We start from the raw sequence: 16316 nt of genomic DNA on the forward strand, positions 1-16316 counted from the left end.
GTAATCGTGGAGATGACAGCGCGGAAACCTCTTCTCGGGACTTCTCGATGGCCTGGAGGCCCCGGGAGTCCCACAGCCGCCACCCCGTACGCACACCGATGGCCTGGGGCCTCCTGCACCGGGCCCGCACCCCTGGGCCCCAGGAGGCCCCGGCCTCAGCCCGGAGAACCGGGCTCGGCGGGGGGATCGGGGTTCGCTTCAGCCCCTTCCCCTCCCAGAGCTCGTACTGGAAATGAAGCGGCGGGAACTACACCGGGGGGGGGGCATCCCCAGCAACTTCCCCCCCCCCCCCTCCGGGCCATCCCCTCACCCGAGGCCTGGCCGCCACGCGCGGCCGAAGGGCCCCTCCCGCCCCACCTCCCCTCAGCGCGGCCGCGCCAGCCTCCTGAGCCGCGCATAACCCGGGCCCGCCGGCACCGCCCGCACCGGCCCCGGCGGGAGGCTCGGCTCGGCTCGGCTCGGCCCGGCCCGACCCGGCCCGACGCGGTGCAGCCCGGCTCCCCTCTCCTCCTCCCCGCCGCGCCGCCGGCCCGCCGCGCCCGGGCGCCCGCCGGTCCTCCGGGCGTGTTTCCCATGGTGCACCGCGGCGCGGCGGCGCTCTGGCCGGGCTGTCGCTGTCACCGCCAGGAGGAGGCTGAGGGAAGGCGCCGCTCGCCCCGCCGGAGCAGGAAGAAGCCGCCGCCGCCAACTTCCCCTCGGCCTGGCCTGGCTTCCCCCGCCGCCGCCGCCTCCCCGCCCCCGCCCCGCCATGCCCGGGGCCGCGGCACGGGCACTCTGAGCCGCCGCCGCCGCCGCGCCCGGGCCCGGCCCGCCTTCTCTTCGCAGCTCTGCGGCCGGTAAGTGCCGGCGGGAGCGGGAGCGGGAGCGGGAGCTGGCCGGGTCCCGGCCGGGCCCGCCCGCCGCCGCGGCGGGAGGCGCAGGGCGGGAGGGAGGAGGAGAGGGAAGGGAGGGAAGGGGGGGGCCGCGGCTCGGCGCGGCGCGGCCCAGCGCGTCCCGCCCGCATGGGCCGCGCTTGGCCCCGCCGGCGGAGAGGCCGGGGAGCGGGGTGCTAGAGGCCACTCCTGCCCCGCTTCCCGCCGGGCGGGGGTGGGGGGGGGGCCGGGGGCTCCCTTCCGCTCCCCTCCTCTCCCCCCGGCCGGTCGCGGGGTTCCCCGGCCGAGCCGGCCCCGGCGCGGCGGGCCGGGAGCCGCGGGGCCAAGCAGGCCTCGGCGGGGAGGTGGGGATGGGGCCGGCGGGGCCGTCTGACGGGCGGGCGGCCGGACAAAGGGCCGGGAGCTGCGGGCGGGCAGCGTGTCCGCGGGCCCCGTCCTGCCGGGCGGCCGTGTCCTCCCGCCGCCCGCCTCCCCATTGTTCCTGCTGTAAGACAGGTGGAGCGTGCCGGCTGCTGAAGATTTATTTCGTTTAATTTTCTTGTTTTTGAATAGCCTGCTGCGAGTCGGCTCTCGGCTGCTCGGGGGAAGGCTTTGCCGGGGTCCCCGCTCTGGCGCCGGGAGCTGCTCACAAGTGGCGGGCTGGGAGGGGGGGACCGGCAGGAGTTGGGGAGAAATTAGTTGGGCTTTAAGCGCTTGCACTTTTCGTAGTCTTTCCTCCCCCCGTTCCTGCCAGACCTCAGCTGGGATGAGTGCAGCAATGTCTGTATCAAGCTGGCTCGTAAAAAGGGAAGACATTTATGTTGCAGACGTAAATCATCTCTCTGATCACTTCGTTTTCATCAGCTATTCAGAGCAGCTGTGAGGGCTTTTGCACAACGATAAAAAAAGTAGAGATGTGGAATCCAGTGATCGCAGCTTTAGTCTTGCTGTGAAAGTCTGCCTGGAGCATGACCTGTCTCTGCATCCATGTGACGTTCTGGTCCAAGAAGTTTTGGGTGGGAGAGATGTCTTATTTCTGATGAGCAGCATCTTCGCCATTGATACAAGATATATGACAGAGGATTATGTTTTTCTTCTTGAATAGGATCTCAGTTGCTTTGTTTATTTGCTGTACTCACAGATTTCTGTGATACTTTACAGGCTTGCTAGGAATGTGTACCTGGGTCTGTCATGCTTAAAGATTTTGGAGTGCCCATATCAGTTTTTGTCCCTGTAACTGGTACAACTTTCGCTGTTGTTCTCCCTGAGGTTGGTGATGCATGCCTTGTGCAGGGAAGAGGTGGAAAAATAGTGCTAACCTGTATCAATTTTTGCAGGTGTTCTTATGCTCTACCCAGAATCAGGCTAGATAAACCAAAGGTCCGATCCAGACTGCAAATCTGTCCTGCTGTGTAAAAAGCTTGCCTGCCTTCTGGCAGTGTTAGTTTCTCAGTGTTCCGGTGTTTGGGATTCATGCATGCATCCAGTGTTAGCTGTCATCTGCAGAAGCTTTGGCTGTGCTGGGAAGCTCCAGAGGCCTGCTTTCCTGTGGATCTGGTGGGATCTGCAGACTCCTGGTACCAGGGTACAGACAGATGCATAGCAGAGGCAGGCAGACCCCGCTTTTCTTGCGGTGATTAAGGAAAACTCTACAAAACTAATTTTTCAGTTGTGTGATTTCCTGAACACAGTTGTCATGGCCTTTCTTGATGAATGCTCAGCTGGACGTATGTGTGTATTCAGTTTCCAAAGGTATTTTCTTCGTAGCTGTTTCTGTGTGTCTGCATGCTCCTCTTTCCCAGGTGTCCATGTAGTTAGTCAGTGAGCTCATATAACTCAATAAAGCTAAAAAAGCTGAGGCTGACCTCTTGTATTTAGCTGCTGTGTGCACATATACTTTTTCCGTCTTCGCTCCTCAGGCTCAGGCCTGAGAGAACAGATGTATATGTAATCTATGTTTCTGTTGTTGTCCCTCCTGTCCATATGTGTTTAATTACTACTGTATTGCAAACATATACTTTCTATGGAAAATCCCTAATATAATGGATTATGAAATCAAATCATAAGTATCTAAGTAGCTACCTGAAGAACCACAGTGCTTAACAAAAAATTGGAAGAAAAATTACTCAGTGTGAAAAGTTATATTGCAGGCTAAATTGTTCACCTGAAGGAACACATACTTCTGCAATATTATTATGTGGCTTCTCAGAAGATGATTTTCCCTGTCATCTCAGTGTGTACAAGTTTATTTGTATGAGGATTTAAAGCTCTGTGGAGCGTGCGTGTGTTCTAGAGACAGCTGGCGTTGTAAAACCATCGAGGTTGGAAGTTCTTACTTCCAGCTGAGAACTTCTGCGTACCAGTAATGTTAGATTTGAACTGCTAGAATACCAAGAATATATTGCTCTAGTGAAACATGGTGACAGTACAGCTAAAAGAGTCCAGCTCGCTTCTGGATGAGTTATTTGCACCACAGGTTTGATTGTGTAAATTTGCAAGTGGTGAGGTTCAGGGTATTGGTTGTTTGTGCATGGGTTTAGGTAAAACGTTTTAAAATTTATGAACTGGGAGTAAGGATTTGTTGTGTTCTAGTATTTTGGGGATAAACAGAGTGGGATTGTCTGCTGTATCTGCTGCTGGAGATTTGTGTTGTTTTTTGTGACTAGGATCTTTGTAGAGTCTTCCTCTGGTGGGGACCACTGTGGGGGCTGTTGTCACATCATAAATATTACAAATGGAGACCTGTCTGTATGGAGCAACTTGAGGGAGTGCATCTTAACTTATCAAGACCACTTTAAGTGCTAACTTGGGATTAAGTTTTATTTAATTTTGGCTCTCATATAAAATACATTTTTCAGTGTGAGGTAGCGAAAGTTAAATAAGAAGTAGTAATGCTGGTATAACGTCTTTGATAAATAAACATACTACTGTTACCTTAAACATGAAACTGAGGTGTTCAACTTTCCTGTCCAAACTTAACTTGTGTATTAAATGAATGGGACAAGGAATGAAAAGTAAATGCCATTGGAAATATTTTTTACTTTGAAGACTCTTAAGTGGATCTAACAGAGAAACAGATATGTTTTGTTTAAAATAAGTACTTTTTGTGGCTTTGCTTGGCAGTTTAATGATAGATGCCTTTCAAACCAGCATCATTTATGATGAAATAGATTCAAGCCTTCAGCTTGCAGTCTGATCTGCGTAACTGAGTGTTTAAAGACAAATGAAGTCCCACAGAGTCTCCATGGATGTAAGCAGACATGGGTGTCTGCTTCTATCAGGTAGCAGGGCTGATGTGAAGGATCAGTACTGTGATTAACTTGCACTTTAATTTGTTTGTTTTTTTGACATAAATGCTTTTGGGAAAATAGTATTTCTTGGAGTACTGAGATTCATAAAATGTTTTTTTCTTTTTTCTTTTTTTTTTCATGTCTGTATATTGGAATCTATGCAGAAACCCTTGAACTAGTATTGAGTTTATACATTTAACTTATTGGTTTTTAACAGCTGAGACATAGCTACTGACAGGCCATGTCAGCAAAACACAGCCATTTGCTATAATATATAGCTGTACACCAAGCACAAACTTCTGCCTGACAAAAGAAAATCTATTCAGGTTTTCATGAGATATATTTTCTTTTACACAAATGCTGTTAGTTACTTTATTTCAGTACTTTCCAGTGAAGTTAAAAACACAACTCCATCTGTTTAGCTCATTAGGACTCTATATACATTTTAAATACACATTTTTTCGTCATCTACATAGAACAGTATTTTATACATCAGCAATAACACTGTAAACTACACAAGTGACAATGGTTTAACCTATTTAACTTACAATTTATTGTACAAATTAAAATACAATAACATATGTGAGTGTCCCAATATTATAAGTGATTAACTTGTCTTCCCCTGACTCCATATAGAGGCATTTTTCGTATATCATTCAGCATGTTGGATAAAATATCTGGAAAAATCCGTAATGTGTTCTCACAGAACTTGATTATAAGTGTGTCCTAAGGGGAAATTCGGTGTCTTTTAGAAAGAGTGTGGGAAGCACAACAGGCAGAAGGGTTAGAATCTGCTCATAACTTCTTCCATACTGTCAGAATTTTATTTTGGGAGATAATGTAGAGATTGATACTGCTTTTGCTCAGAAATAATTTTTAGTGTGCTCTTATGGTATTATCAGTGTGTTAATGTATTCAGGGCTATGATATCAAGAGGTAACAGTGCGAATACTGTAATACAGTTAATGTATTACTAATTTATATTACTTCATGATTTCATCGCACTTTGGAAAACAGCAAGACATAACTCTTTAACAGGCTATGTATATTGGCCTGATCCTGCAATTGATATACTCTACTGGCATATTCGTATTACAGTGTCTGCATCTTGTCACAGTTTGTGCAGAAAACTTTAAGACAGTACTGTCTAATTCTTCCCTTATGACTAGGATGACATTTTTATAAGCGCAGAATTAAACAGTCTGATGATAAAATGAAATCTGTGTGGGAAGAAGTTCCAACCTGTGAACAGCAGTAGGGTATAATTTATGAACAGCCTATCAAATACAAACTGTCTAGATCCTTTGCACTGGGAAAAAAACCCCAAAAAAACGAAACCAAAAATCAAGGTGCCTGTAAAATGCCTGTAAAACAAGATAATTTCTTGATATAACACATGATGTTACTAATATGTAAAGATGTAGTGATACCTGTGTAAGTGAGCTCAGATATGAGGCTCATAAGTCTTCTGCTCTAAAATTGTTTCAAGTGGCAGCTACATCTATAAGGTAAAAAGCTGCCATTCATAAAAGTTTTGACAAGTATCTTAACATTTTTGTAATAATTTCCCATGAAGTCTGTATGAACTTTTACTACTTATGTACCTCAAAATGAATGTAAAAGACATCGTTAGAAAGGTTGACAATGCCAGTAACGTCATGACCAGGTCATGTTACCTTAGTGCAAGAGGTGAAGTGAGAAATATTGTTGCTGGGCAGATTTGCCATAGCCATATGTTCACTAGCAGTATTTAAGAAAGGGGAAACAAATGTCTTTTTATACTCTCTAAATTATAACTGCTACGCGATTACCCTGAAAATTTGTTAGATTTTTTTCTGTTGTTTGGATTAGATTTGAAATAGGAAAATGATGATATGCTCCTAAAAAGTATGTGTGCATATGTATGTGTGTTTATGTAAAACACTTGTAGCATGTATTTATGATGATGTCTGGCCTAAAGCTCTAGTCATCAAGTATGAGAAATGTTCAGCATAAAATGAAGTTTATTTTGCCAAACAATAAGCAGCATGTTATGCGGGTTAGCTGCCTGGGATGTAGCTGTGATCTGTAGTTCACTGGGAAGGGGCAAAGCAAGTAAGCAACTTCTAAATTCACCGGCTTTCTGCAGGCATCCTTTGGTAGTGAAAACTATTCAGCCTTGCTTTCAGCAAGTGAATCTGTAGTATTGCATTGCAAACATTCTTCAGTTTTGTAAAGGAAGGGGAGAAGGGAGCAAAATAAGTATTAAAGCCAAGAAATGAGGACATTTTCACAGGATCCATGGGTGATTTTTTTAGTCTGTAAGTATTATAACAGTCAGTATTTCCAGATGCAGTGGATGATTTCAGAGTTTCTCAAAGAAGAGTGCTCTGAAGCAAATTATGGGCTCTGTTGCTGTCCTCCTGAAGTATGATTCTCCTCTGGTTTTGACCACATACACAATGGTTCCTAACATAGGTCACTGTTATATGTGAGTCTTTGTCAGATGAAATATATGTGAGATGGGCGACAATTGTCAGGCTGTTAAGTTGGGTCATTTATAGCACTGAGCATTTCTAGATACAACAGTAACTATAAAAAAAACCCATAATAAGAAATGTTCTCATTTTGTGGCCTTGAAGTTTCTTTTAACAAAGAAGTTCTTCATGAAGCATTGGTAAACTCAACCAACTCCCTTTTTTGCTAGAGTAGTCTTACGTTTCTTACCTTTAAGAAAATTTCTGTATTGACCATAGTAGATGAACGGCAGAGGGGGGTGGTCAGTGGTACCAAGGTGTGATACAATTATTTTAGACCACAGTCACTTGCAAATTTTCTAGACCTGTCCATGCCATTTTGGTTTTCAACTTACCTTTTGACCTTACAACCATTTTGGGGAGTAAAATCTAGTGTGAAGCTGCCCTGTGTGAAAGTTGTTTTAACAATATCAATCAAAAATGCATCATTCATATGGGAGAAAGGCTGCTGTCATCCCTCAAGGAAGAAAGCTTTATTAGGCTGCTGTTTGCAGGAGCTTCCTCTGTCACTGGTGAACATGAGGATTATACTCTCTGATGAATTTTCATCTGAGTCAGCAAAAAAATGTGAAAGTTACGGATTGTCTTCTGGGGATTGGGAAAGCTTGTATTGTTAAGGGGTGTAAGGAAGTAAGGGAAAGCTGCTTGGCTTTAATGTTGCTGTTTCCTGGTAGAGGTTATGAAGTTTGCTTTATAAATGATTTGTAGAAAAGAATTTTTATGTTTTTAAAATGTATTTTTTATGGTTACCATTTATACCCAACGTGAAATTAAGGGATTGGGAAGGGGAATACAATAGGCCTTATAGAAAAGGAGCATGCAGAGGGTGATCATCCAGTTGTCACAGTATATTGCTTGAACATGCAGAATAGGTGGCGATCTGTAGACAAAACCAGTGGTCTTGTTGTCTTAATATAACAGTTAAAAGTGGAGCATGCAAACCAGGGGTGTTCAGGCTTTTCGGAGCTTTGAGTGTGAGTTTACTGTCACTTTTCAAGGAGCAGCAACATAAAAGGACAAACTGACAGAAAACCTGCCCTCTCAGTTCTTTACATGACCTTGCAGGTTACTGTCTAGTGATTCTTTGTGTTGTCCGTGGCTTACATTCTGTATAGGTCACAGGACAGGCATGAGGTTTCCACAGTTGTGATGATGAGAGTGTGGCTGCATATCCAGAAGGCATGGGATCTGTTGTAGTTACGTGTTACATGCCTAAAATTTCCTGTAATGTTAGGCAACTCTTCACTTCCCATCTTTGGTTGGGCACAAGTTCAGCAAAGCGGTCTTGGCTCTAGTGCTTGCATCTTGGGCGCCTGAGATTGTTGCCGTGTTACCTATGGGACACATCTGTGCATTGAGGGAACCTAGGTGAGCGCAGCTGTGTCAGCGCCTAACACCAAACTGGGCGGGAGCGTCTGCTTCAGGGTAGGAAGGCTCTGTAGAGGGATCTGGACAGGCTGGGGCCAAGGCCAATCGTGTGAGGTTCAACAAGGCCAAGTGCTGGGTCCTGCACTTCAATCACAACAACCCCATGCAACGCTACAGGCTTGGGGAGGAGTGGCTGGAAAGCTGCCCAGTGGAAAAAGATCTTGGGGTGTTGGTTGACAGCCAGCTGAACATGAACTGGCAGCATGCCCAGGTGGCCAAGGAGGCCAGCAGCATCCTGGCTTGTGTCAGGAAGAGTGTGGCCACCAGGACTGGGGAATTAACTGTCCCCTGTACTCAGCACTGGTGAGGCCGCACCTCCAATACTGTGTTCAGTTTTGGGTCCCTCACTACAAGAAGGACATTGAGTTGCTGGAGCGTGTCCAGAGAAGGGCAGCAAGGCTGGTGACGGGTCTGGAGAACAAGTCTTAGGAGGAGCGGCTGAGGGAGCTGGGGCTGTTTAGTCTGGAGAAGAGGAGACTGAGGGGAGACCTTATCGCTCTCTACAACTACCTGAAATGAGGTTGTAGTGAGGCGGGTGTTGGTCTCTTCTCCCAGGTAACTAGCGACAGGACAAGAGGCAATGGCCTCAAGTTGCATCAGGGGAGGTTTAGACTGGATATCAGGAAAAATTTCTTTACTGAAAGAGTGGTCAGGCATTGGACCAGACTGCCCAGGGAGGTGGTGGAGTCACCATCCCTGATGGTGTTAAAAAAACGTGTAGATATGGCACTTGGGGATGTGGTTTGGCAGGCATGGTGGTGTTGAGTTGATGGTTGGACTTGATGATCTTAGAGGTCTTTTCCAACCTTAATGATTCTGTGATTCTGTGATCAGCAAGTTGAGGGCTTGAGACTCTTAACACAATTAGACGAGTAAATAATATCTGGAAAGCAGACCATAAACACAGGACATGCTGGGTTTTTCTTTTACCAAAATCCTGTTAGAATATTTTCTGACTTTACAGATTGGTTTGCTGCTTGCTTAGTAATTTGGGTTGCATTGGATGTATTTCACTAAGACTTGGCTTCCTCATGAAGTTATTTGACTGCAGGTTCTCAGAAGTTTCAGACCTGTTTGGGATAGTAGCTCTGAATTATTGGCCTGTGAGTTAATGGCATGAAGAAGCTTCAAGATTTTTGTTCCTAATAATAGTAGGAGTTGTTATAAACATGAATTGTATCTTTTGATCAATCTGATTTTTTGTTTTAGTGTATTCTAGCACTTAATTAGCAAGAATTAGCTGCAGGATGCCAAAGTCATTGAGGTAGAATCCAATTTCCACAGTCCTTTTATTCAAGAGGGCACAATCCTGAGAAGTCTGAGTTTTATTTTTTGGATTATTTTCAATGTTAGTTCATGGGCCAGGATATCTGTGTTATTATTGCTCTTATAAAATGGCTTCTAGACATCTCATGTTTTGGCTTGCCTTGATCTCAAAATGGGCTTAAGTGCTTTAAAATTATTTGAGAAATGTAAAACTATAATGAGGAGTAATCACCTTGGGGTATGTGATAGAAATCAGCGGGATTCCTTGCTCATACCATTCTCAGAGTGTCAAGGTGAAGAGTCACCTGGAAGTTCTTGTTGGGATTGTAGGTAGTCTTTTGAAGAGGATACGCTGCAGAAGCACACTGGATTTAGGAGTTACTTGATTGGACTTTTTTCCTCGTTTGGAGAGAGGATCAGGCGGATTGAAAGAGGCTGATTTACAATTCTGGAATTTTATGTAAGTGGGATAGGAATAGTTCTTAGTTGATTTAATCTGACCACAAATGTTGGTTATCAGCAGGGAGATGGCGGATTTGTTGCAGCAAAGTGGAAAAAAAAACCTAACTGTGTAGAAGTGCACTCTTAAAAGACTTTTTTGTTGTCTTGGCAAATGTACATGGTCTGTAACATGCCTGTGTTCCAAGAGGAGGTTTTGAGAAAATGACCTAGTAGCTCACTTCCATGAATTTAGAGTTCATTTCTGCTCCTTCCCCCTCTGGCTGATTTCACACTGTCTTTAAATCCTAGCACGTGTCCATTTATGTGCTGACTCTTCTGCCTAGTCTTGATGAAGGTGCTTGATACTGTTCTGATGCTGTTGTAGCAGAGTGCTGGTTAGGCCACAACAATCCCTGACTCCACTGATGGTAATTGCTTCTTGGGTGCCCCGTTCATAACTGCTTGAATACTTTGCAGAACACTGACAGATGGTTTTTTTGTTCGCTGTTGGTCAGTGGTCTCCCTAATGGTGTGTTGCAAGATCCTCTGCTCCTTGTTTTTCATCATGCATTAAAGGAAAGAGAGGGGTACCACCAGAACATGCTGACCGAGATGCTGCTTCTAGTGATAACTAAATCATTGTTACTTCACCGTTTTTATATTCTTACTCAGTTGCCATCTCTGAAGGGTCCAAACACCTTACGGAAATGTCTTGTGCATTGTGGTTACTGTCAGCTGTGATTCTTTTCCTCAGGGGATTATTATATGGGCTTATTTTTTCTATCGACAGTGTTAGGTGTGTGTGGCTTTGTGTTAGCGAAGTGAAGCAGATATTTATGTGCTTGAAGTAGTTTATTTTCTATGTTTGATGTTTAGTTTTGTAATATTTGTTTGCTCGGTGTATTAATCTTGTGGAATAGGTCCCTGAAAGGCCTTTATTTTATTGTAGGTAGGGTAGACTTAGGGCGTTTGAGGAGTGGAGTGAAGCAGTCAGCTGCTTCACTGCTTCTGTAATCTGCGTCTTTGAGCTTTAGGAAGGGCTCTTTCTTATCTCTGGCCCAGTGCACTGGTGGCTTTGAAAGATGGCCACTGAAGGTAACACTTTGGTATTTGAAAAACAATGTTGAAAGCATAGAATTTGCTTGGTCTGCCTGCAGTGAGTCTTTTACTAAAGAGGTATTCATTCTGTCATCTTTTGGACTAATTGGATTTTTTGAGGTTACTGTTCCATGCGTAGGTGAAGGGTATGTTTGAAACACAGCTGAAATGCAATAAATATATGTTAAAAACAAAGTTACACTGGGATATGACACTGCCTCCTCAGCAGGTTTACGTGGGAAAATGTTCCTTGCTAGTACAATCATGTGAAAAGGTAGTCTGCAGAGCGCCAAGGATGTTTCTCAGAACTTCTTTCTAGATGTTACACAGAATGTATTCTTACCCTGAATAAGTTTACTATAACGAAATTAGGGGAAAAAAAAAGTATGCTTAGTGCATGCCAGTCTCCTAAAATCGAAATTGCAGCTTTGGAGAATGGTTCATGTATTCTAAAACACTTGTGTTGCCCTCACAGCCTTAGAGCCCGTTTTGAAATAGTGCTTGCAAATACTCAAGTGAGATCTAGAAACATTGCCTGTAAGCATGTCCTCTGTAAGATCTGTTTTATATCCATTATCCATGTCCTTCTTACCTATGGTTTAGATTACTGTTGGCATTTTCTGAAAGTTTTCCTTATGCTGTCATGTATGTAAATGAGGGATGTCTTCCAGAATCTCTGAGACCGCTTTCACTGCTAACTTCACATCTTTTGGATCAAAACCTGCTTGATTATACTTCTGTTAGCTTATTGTCCAATGTTATTTAGTCTGCATGGACATATTAAGTAATTGGCTTGATATTTTCTGTAATGACTCTTTTTCTTTAGTGCATGTACACTGCCTTTTAGAAAACAATGAAGCTGAAGTGAAGCTATTACAGGCATGAAAACCATGCTCTTAGAAGAGCAGTTTTAGGTATAAGTCAGGCATGCAAGCGCTAAAATGGCACTACTGAGCTTTACCTATGCCACTTTAATTTTGCCATCCTAAGTGTATGCACATCACTATATTACTAATATATTACACCTTAATATTATATTGTAGTCTTCTGTGATACATGAGCACAATATTCCCCCCCCCGAGAAGCCCATACCTGTTTGAACGTACAGGCTACATGCTGCTCATTGAGTAAGCAGCTGCTCTGTAATTTGCTATCTTCTCATTGCATAACGTGTGTTCTCCGACTATGCTTTGCTTAATCCTGCTCTGAAGGTGGAAAGAATGTATTTCTTTGTGAAATTTCTGTCACGTTTCTCAGTAGGTTTGTGAGGCCCTCAGAGATAGTTCCTACTGCTCTCTTCACACCTAGATCCTAGGTGGGTCATTGCCCCTACTTTGGAGCCAAGGAAGTGGAAATACAGGGTGGGGAATGATTTGCCAAGGTAACAGACTTGTCCAGCAGCAGTGGCAGAGCTGAGAAAAGCAGCCAGATCTCTTAAAGTTCTGTTTCAACATCATGGTGGTAACCAGTGTTTCTTCAGTCTTGCTGTCATGCTTACCTTTTCTTGATGCCAGTTGTACCTTTCCATGCTCCCGTTCCTCCAGTGATTCTCCACCAAAGTGGCTGCTCTGTGTGAACTGGAAACGTGCTGGCTGGTTGTGCTTTCTGATCAGTGACTATGGCCCAGGAGAGGCCAGGCCCCTCTCGCCCACCTTCTCGAAGTAGCTGCGTAAGTAAGTGACGTGGGCTTGCCTTTCCATCTTACATGTGCCACCTTCTTCCCTCAGGAGCTGTGCTGGCTGCAGGAATGAGAGCACTGTAGACTGATTAGTTCGCCCTTGTGACCTATATTGAACGTCACTCATTCTTACAAGTATTTCAGTGTGCCTCGGGGAAAGGAAATGGACGCTTCTTAATTTATGGTTGGAGAATTGATGCCTGGGAGTAAGATGAAAACTTGTGTTTGGTGTGGATGTCCACTGAACTCTTCAAGAGTTTTATTATTTTCTTTTTTTTTTTCTTTGAAGAATATACATCGTTGCATCCATCTTTGTATTTTCAAAGTATTGCTGTCATTGATTTAATTGCGACATTGAGTACTCAGCATTTAGGGTAAATCTGACCCAGATGTGTCAGGGTAAGCACCCAGAAAATCAGGAAAGTACAATTATTGATCGCCTATTTTTAAAAAAACATTTGGTAGACATGGCTTGTGTAGACTTGTGTAAGATCTCTGACAGGGTCAAGGATAGGATCCTATTTTGCAAGATAATGTTCGTCTGCTTAAATGGTCTTGAGTTTCTTTTCCTGCTGTTTGTGTCTTGTTTACACGTGTTTCAGCCCTTGCAACAAATGGAGCAAGGATATTACAAACTATCGCACTGATCTCACCTATTTCTGTGGAGCAGTTCCATCCAATGTGCTGAAGGAAATGATGCTTTGTAGAAAAAGATACACACACACACACACACACACACACACACATATATATATGATTTTTTAATAATAAAAAAAAGGTCACAGTGCCAATATGCTAGAGAGGCGAATTCAGGTGAACCAAGGAACCTTATCGTGGGAGTCCCTGAAACTTCTGTATGGTTGCATGCAACTTCTTGTATTCTCCCAGGGCGTTTAGCGTATAATGTTCCAAGGATATTTAAAAAGCAATCTGGAGAGAAACACCAGAAATTCTGTTATGCATACATATATACAGACCTTTGCCATTTGGGCCAGTAGGGTAACTGAAAGCAACAGCAGGTTGTCATCTCCTGTAAAACAGCGCTAGCGTAGTGCTAGTGACAAGGAGAGATGCTTCGCGGATATTTGCAGATAGTAGAGGAGTGGTGAGACCCAGGAATTTCTCCAAGGAATTTAAGGGCTTGTAAAAAAAGAAAAAGTCACAGTTTTTAAAAAGCAACATATTTTTCTTTTCTGTTTATTTTGGAGGTGAAATTATATGAGATGGGCTGCGACAGTTGGGCTGTGAATGCTGAACAGGGAGGGGCCTGCTCCCGCACCTTGCTTAGAGCTGCTTCTGACACACTCTCTTGTGGTAAATTGAGTCAGGAATTTTTTTGGCAAAAAATTAATAACTGAAAAAAAAAATTATTTTTACCAAGCTGATGGACTGCGTAAACCAGTATGTCTTTAGATGAGCATCAGAGTGGGCACAAAAGGTAGGGTGAGCTCTCACAGTTAGGAGGAGGGAGCTGGGTTAGCCCTTTCTGTGACAGTTAGCTGTTAGATTGGCTCAGCTATGTCATGTAACTGCCTTGTTATCAATACTGAAAGAAAAAAACTTTTGATGCATGATCTGAAGTATTTTTATAACTATTCAGCTGGAGACATGCTTGTGATACACGAAATTTCTCAGAAATTTAACCAGTTGGACTGAAGTTATAAACTGCTGTAAGTATGTGGAAGATGCTGGCTTTACAGGTAGTGCTTTGCTGGCTTTACGTGTAGTGCTTTCTTTCCTGCATAGAAATTTCATCGGAAGTTGTTGGAGTGAGCACTTTTGAGTGCCTGAGTCGCATAGTGTAAGGGCAGCAATTCTGCGTTGGTCTTTTGCGGTTTACTATACATGGGTAGAAATTTCCATATAAATTCTCAAAATGTTTTCTAGTAGTTTATATTTTAGTGCCACAAAATCAGTGGGCGCTTTTTCCGGATAAAGAGTAACCTTGTCTGTGGCTTTTGGAATATGTAAAGTATGTTTGCTACACTGATGACATGCCTGTGGATTTTGACATGTAACTGTGACTTTGTTAATGTAGTATCGAAAGCTTTCCAGTACACATTTGATATTAGATTACAGTTATACTGGCGACGATCTAATACTGATTTTGGGATAATCAAGGTGGCAAAGATTTTGACGCATGGATAATTTTATGCACGATAAGTAGATTTTCTGTGAGTAATCCTGTTGATTGTAATAGGACTATTCACAGCTCAGTCTGAGTGTAAATCTTTGCGGAATCGGGCCCTGTACTGGTATGTGTTCAGCGAGGTGGAGCATTTAGAAATAACTGTGCAACAAGTCTTAAGAGTGTTTGTATCATATGTTACATTTTAGAATGTGTTAATTTTATGATCTGTGAACCTTTTCACAATTCTTTTTGTTTGATTGCTTTCCTTTTGCAAGTCAACACATTTTAATCATTCTTAGAAACACTTGTGTATTAATTTCAAAGTCTGTCTTTTAGCTATGAGTTTATTTTTTGAGTAGGGAGAAGAGATAATTTTATTTAATGTTCTTTATTTAGAACCACTAAGTGTAGGGTATTTTTTTTACTTTCTGGGCTTCTGCAGTATGTTGAAAATGGAACTTTTGGTATTGTGAAAGCTAGCTGTGTTTCCTTTTATATTGGACTGTATCCATATTTTAATAGTGCAAATAAATATATTTTCTGATGTGAAAATACTCAACGTGTTTCATGGTCTGATAGGGGTTTTAAGTGGACATTAGGAACCTGTCAGGTTCTAATTTCTAATTTCTTTTGGAGAGGACTACGTTGATGACAGTTTAATTCATGGTAATGCTTAAACATAAATAGTTTTATATATGCCATTAGACCATGTTGCTATCTCTTTTTTCGTTAGCATTAGGAATTGCAGAATTATTTGTGACTTCTGTATTTCCTTTTAGGAAGAAAGCTTTGAGAATGTAGATATACATTTTTTCCCTGATCTAAATTTGGCGTAGCTGTTAGGTATGAATGCGTGGCAGCTGTAACTCATTCATTTGCGTGTGTACATTGCATTTGTGGAGCGGTTTCACAATATGCTTTCATCTAATCTAACCGCTGACTGCTGCTGAAAGAAGCGGTCCTTTTCCCTACTCCCTGCTTCTTCACTTGTCCGTGTCCTGTACACCCTGCCTGCGTGGTCCTGCTGATCCAAGCAAAGCTCGTGGCTGTTCCGGTGGGTGCATTTGTGTCCAGCTCCCTGCACCATGCTGTGCTGAACCCCGTGGAGGCAGCAAGAAGGTCTGGTGGGGGAAGAGGTGCTGGGCGCTACCCCTGCGGGCAGGTAGCCCACGTATCGGATTATTTCTTGCAGCTGTATCGTCAAGAATTGGGTTGACTTTTTCTAAAGAAGAAAGCACACCAAATGTCTCACTGGAATGGCCTTTTGGTTGGTTGTTTCCTTATCTGAATTTCATAATGAATTTATTTTAATCTTCACTTTTTGATGGAAGAATGTGAACCTCTCTTGGAACGGTAGCAATCTAGTGGGGTCTCAGCTGTAGTTGCTGTGTAGAGGAGTTTACCTACTTAGAAACTTTTTATTAGCAGTGCCAGTAAAACTTCTCTGATTATGTAATGATTGGCTTTTTTTCATGTAGCTTAAACCTTTCCAAAGTGAATGACACTAAATAGGGAAGGAAGAAAATAATCAATTCTGTACTAGAATAAGAACGTTCACTTAGGGAGTTTTGTATGTTTGTATGTGCTACATTCGTTTAAGTTCACAGTTTAGCACAA

General features: G+C 43.5%; 1 protein-coding gene across 4 annotated transcripts in view; it reads left to right on the plus strand.

Moving 5' to 3' along the window:
- The first annotated feature begins 619 nt into the window (after window positions 1-619).
- ZNF148 (zinc finger protein 148) overlaps window positions 620-16316 on the plus strand; it is a 39774-nt gene continuing 24077 nt past the window's right edge. For 2 of the 4 annotated variants that reach the window (XM_075430251.1, XM_075430254.1), the window contains exon 1: window positions 620-836. The gene's annotated coding sequence lies outside the window, so the exon portion shown is untranslated. Of the gene's footprint in view, window positions 837-1320; window positions 1368-16316 lie in introns of those variants that run through there. The other 2 variants (XM_075430255.1, XM_075430253.1) reach the window with 2 other exon arrangements.

Source organism: Opisthocomus hoazin, chromosome 9 (genome assembly GCF_030867145.1).
Source record: "Opisthocomus hoazin isolate bOpiHoa1 chromosome 9, bOpiHoa1.hap1, whole genome shotgun sequence".
Taxonomy (NCBI): domain Eukaryota; kingdom Metazoa; phylum Chordata; class Aves; order Opisthocomiformes; family Opisthocomidae; genus Opisthocomus; species Opisthocomus hoazin.